Consider the following 5,557-nt stretch of genomic DNA (forward strand, 5'->3'; position numbering starts at 1 on the left):
CCAGATTGACTGTGTTAGGCCAGGAGATGACTGAGTGACAGAGCCCAGCACACAGTCCAATGCAGCTATCTTCCTCCCAGGGGATATCTTTCAGGCCTGCTGATACCTTATACGCTCCAGAGATTTCTAACTCATGCTGATATTATGCAGCGGCATCAAAAGAAAGTGTAGCATGAGTAGCAGCGCTGGAACTAGCAATTCTCTGTGTCCCCTAACTGACAAAAGCTTCCTTCAGGATCCGCACCCCTTCAGCATTTATCTTCATAGAAATAGCTGAATGAATTAGAAGCATAATCTCTTGTGTGCTGTTCCTCCTCGCTATTCCCAGGACACGCTGGGGGGTTTGACAAAGACAGAGAGAGATCTTACGGCCCGAGAGCTTAAAACCAAAGCAAAAAAATAACAGAATCACACAAAAACAAAACACAAGCTAATCATCGTGGCTCCAAACACATCGCACATACATTCGCACGCATGGACTACAAGACCACCCCTGAGAGCTGACCTGGCCTTGCCCCCAACCGCTCAGCGCTGGCGTGTGTCCAGAACAAACTGGGCCTCTCCGTAGGGAACAGTGGAGGCCTGAGGCCGCGCTGCTTAGCAGGCGCCGAGGGGGCGGCAGGCTGCCAGTGGTCAGTCCCTGGCGGAGCCTCTGGGAACCGTGTCACAGACGCACCACCTCACGGCGTCGTTGCCGGGTGAGGAGGTCAAGGAAGAACAGCACTCCTACGACCAAGCAGCTGGAAGCACTGTCATGGATGAGCTCATTTTGGCCGGCGTCCAAACAAGAGGCGAGCCAGACCCCTGAAGTTTGAGCTGTCTCCATGAAGTCACTCTTCAAGAGCACAGAGCATCAGCAGGACAACCTCTGAAGACATGCTCACAAACACAGAGAATAACTGAGGTTCATTCAAGGCCAGAACGATAACAGGAAGAGGAGTTACATCTGAACTGGAGCGGGGCTGAAACTGCTTGCTTCAAGACCAAGAACCACATGGAAAGTACTGGCAAAGGGAACCCCCAAGACAACAAAAAAACCACAGCTTCAACAGATGTGATCAGAATAAAGAGCAGAGACAGGGTTAAGATTTGTGGCACAGCTTCACCAACTTCCATGTTGCAGGAAGACGATAAGATCGCAACAAATTAAATCTCTAGCAGCACATGCAGTATATATAACAACTTCAGTGCCCTACCAGTGCACTTCAGCTTGCGGCCAGGAACAATGACCGACTCTAAACCGCAAGATCAAAGCCCATCGTTGTTAGTGCGTCAATGACCAATGTGCATGTTGGTCTTTGTGATTGTCTGTTTTGTATTTTTTCAAGCCCTGTAATTATCCTACTTAAAATGCTGCCTGTAATATGTTTTATGATTATGAAGAAGGCCATAAGCCGAAACTTTTTGGCCAGCCAATAAAACTGTTGTATGCACTAAATGTGTTAATGGGTCTACAGCTTCAATATAGAGTGAGAGAGCAAAAAAGCTTTTCTTTCAAGGCTAAATTTAGTCTTATCATCATACTCATAACCAAGCAACTATGAATACACAACAAATCTTATCGGACAGAAAAACCTTGACAATTCTAAGTGACGTTAAGTAAGCAAGCCTGAACTTCTTTAATCAAACAAACAGTGGATGGAGGACATCGCTCAGAAGGCAACAAGAAACTCTCAGCAGTCATTTGATATCATTTTAACCCAAACAACATATGTGACTCACAAGCTCCTGACCTGCACTTTTAGCCAATAAGAGAAGAATCGTAACTGTCCTTCACTGCTCACAGGTCAGATAAGTACAGTTGAACAATAAACAAACACAGTTCTTTGTGAGGATGCAAGTGCACAGAAATGCTGCACACGCACTATGAATAGTGAATGGGGAATCTGGGAGGTGCTGGAGCCGATAACAGCTGTCAGCCTCCTCCAGGTCAGCAGTGATAAGGAAGGAAGGCTAATTGGATGGTGCATGCTCTAACAAGGGCGGTCAGTATTCAGAAGACACGAGCCCGGGGAACTCTTTCACATGCTACTGAATAAGCTGGTCACACTTTAAAAAAAACCAAGAGTCTATTATACAAGCAAATAAATGAACATTTTATGGAAAAAAATCTATAAGATAATGTTTTCTAACTAACAAATGAGGGAATTAAAAATACCACCTTTCCGTTCCATTAGCCAAATTATCTACAAGCACATGTAAGCATTGTCGATATAAAAACACACCACCCATTAACCTGTGGTCTACAAAAAGGACACAGGCTTAGCAATTAAGCCACATTCCCAAACGTATCCAACTGCCTCCATATCCAAATGACTATAATTCCAAACAACGTGGTAATTTCCTCGGCAGAGAGCGCATGCCTGGTGTGCTGCTGATTATGGCTTTTTGAAAACGTATAAAGACGGTGGTTTCCTGGAGGGAGACCGCATCAGCTGTCATATTCATAATTATAGCATTTCTGCTATTTCTATCAATCTTATGATTATCGTATATCTGCTATTTCTATCAGTCATATAATTAGGTCTTCTGTCATTTCTACCTAAACTTTACTTCTGCAGTTTCCTAAAGTTTTCTTAAAGTTCACGATCCATGACTTTTATGACATTTGGGACAGCGTTTCTCCTTTTTTTCCGCAAGCAACACAGAATTTTTCTGATTGTGGAGGACGACGTGGCTGAGCACACAGTTTGGAGGATATTGCTGAACAGAAAGCAAAAATAAAGGAAGAAAAGCCTTTTTGTTTGTCAAGTCAATTTAGACTTGAGCACATGGAGGATTGTGGATATACCGGACAAAGGATGTTGACTATGGAGTTGCCAGGCAGGAGGAAAATAAGAAGTCCACAGAGGAGGTTCATGGATGAGGTGAAAGAAGACATGCAGTGGGTTGGGTTGATAGAAAAGGATGTTAGGGATAAGATAATCCAATGTGGCAACCCTTTAAGGAAGCAAGCGAAACAAGAAGAAGCAGCTTAGAAAATAAAAGAACTATCACTTCTAGTTAAGCAAATTCCATCTCAATGTATGCATTTATAATATATTAAAGGTTGTTCTGGAGGCTTGAACTTAAAGGAACACTACCTGTGACAGTGGCTTGATGAATTTAGGCCCTTTACAGCCTGGGCTTCACTAATGAAGCTGACTAGCAAGCAGGAGGAGGGTTTTGCTCCCTCACCAGGTGGCCATATACACAAGGACCCAGCAGGAAAAACACCTGGGAATAATAAACTTTAGCACCATCTCAGGGCTGGGACACACTGAAAGCACAGTAAAAGCTTTATCCATAGAACATATAATAGATAGTTAAACTGCATAAATGCCAAAATTAGAGCCATGAATCTCCAGATTAAATGGCTTCTGCCGCGTGGTGGTTATGTGGTTATTAGGCCACTGATGGCAATAGTATAAATCAACAAGCAGAACTGCTTTATGGGACTACTGGATTTACAAGATTTTTTTTAAACCATTAAATATGACATTTAATATTCTATGTATTGTACTGCAGTAGTAATATAAAATCAATTACCCGTACTATGACGTCAGGTTCAATCCACGCCGCGCTGGCTAAGAGAAGTGCATGCTTGTACTGAAAGACATTTATATGCCGTCCAGTTCCTTTTACCCCAGAAAAGTACTGAGCAGGTCAAGAAACCAAATGAATAAACAAAAGGTTATCCAGAGGGCAATTAGCGTAACACTCGCCTCTGTGTTCACCACAGTTGAGTCATTGATTGTGAGAGGGGAAGTGAATTTTGATTATACATGCTTCTGTGATGTTGATAGCAATCACTGGATCATGAGGTAAATTAGAAACACACTGTTTTCTTTAAGCCATAACAAGTATTCAAACAGAGCCTGACATTACTGATGAGAGAAAAAAAAAGCGCACAACGCCCTCACACCGTCCTCCTGCAGGGAACAGCGACACGACACACAGGAAAAGAAAAGAAAAAAGGGGGCTGAGGAGCGATCGAAATCTTATCTACGTTAGGGAAATTCTGCGATGATCTGGTGATGTTTATGTTTAACCATTTATGAGTAACTCTTTCAGGCAGACTACCAAACCACGTTACATACAGACACACCTACAAATCGCTTCATAATCATTAATCTAAGCAAACTGCATTGGATAAAATGTCTAATAATAACCTGAACAGCTGAAAGTGCACAGGAGCTCTTTCTTAATGTCGCACCAAACTGAATCGACGAGGAAGACGCCTCCCTCCCCTCTCCACTCCTCTAAAAAAAGGCCACCATTGTATGTGAAGAATTACCATGGATACTGCCGGCGCACTGTAAGCCTTTTAGAATTATTAGCATTCCTCTCTACCCTGAGCACTGTAGCAAAGCCGCTCTCTTTACGGTCAATCCGCCTTGAGAGAAACAACATTTCTTTCATTAGCAACTACAGGAATTTCCATCTGGCTGGGAATTAATTAAAGTCGAATTATGGGCCGCGGCAATATTGGCCTACTCAGACAAACTCAACAACGCCCGTGGAGGGTAAGAATGAATGTGGCCTTGTTAATGAGCAGGATACGAGGCACGGCCACTTGTCAGAGACACTAATTCAGAAGTTATTACTCACTCGTTATGAGACAAATCATGTCATATTTAATAGACCTATTTATAAATGAGCCGAAGTGACTGAACGGCTTTGGCACCATTATTGCTGATTCAAGAAACATATAAAGCTAATGGAAACAGCTGAAGCATGGCTTTCATATAAAATAACCTCAAACTTCATGTTATATTTCCTGATTTTGTCATGTTGATTTTCGATTACATAAACCACCACGAGGGGATTTTTTTTTCCAGTCATGGTTTTGTGCCGTGGAACTGCTGTTTAGAATATCATAGAGTTCATCCGTGAAAGAATAACTGGAAAAAATATGTCACTAATGATCTGGCAGCACACGCAGCCTTGCTGAAATACACGGAGCCAAGCAAATCATAAAAAAACTTTTTTCTCTATCCATTTTAAACAGGTCAAAATACAGATCAGTTTCCACGAGAAAGGATAAATCTAGTTACATTAATCATATTATACACAGCACAAAAAAATGTAATGCAATATAGTGATTACCAGCTTAGGGAGTTTCTACACTGTGTGACTCGCAATCAGAAGCACGTAATTTGAAAATAATGCAACAATTCTATCTTTGTGAAGGAAGGTGTCGGACACAATGTGGCTACTATCAGCCTCTGATGACAAAGGCTCTGTACCACAGAGCACCAGGGAGGCTCTGCTATCAGGCCCCGAGACTCCTCTAGCCCTTGGCACTTCCACCGATGCAGAAAAAGTAGGTCTGCGTAGGCCTCAGTGAGATTCCACGGTGTGTGCCAACATGGCTAAATGAAAACATCCCCCTGGAGTGTACGCAGACTACAGTTTAAGTTTCATCTATCTGTGTCATTCCAGGTGCAGATTACAAGTAAACAGCTCTACTGAAACCAAAGTGACATTAGGCTGTAACCAGAACGCACGCAAAGTGATAGAGATATAACCTTTATGCAGGTGTGTCTTAGTAATAACAACACAACAAATCAAGTAA

This window comes from Rhamphochromis longiceps, linkage group LG4 (assembly GCF_057381845.1).
Source record: "Rhamphochromis longiceps isolate RC_006_pf linkage group LG4, R_longiceps_female_GT1.1, whole genome shotgun sequence".
In the NCBI taxonomy this organism is placed as follows: domain Eukaryota; kingdom Metazoa; phylum Chordata; class Actinopteri; order Cichliformes; family Cichlidae; genus Rhamphochromis; species Rhamphochromis longiceps.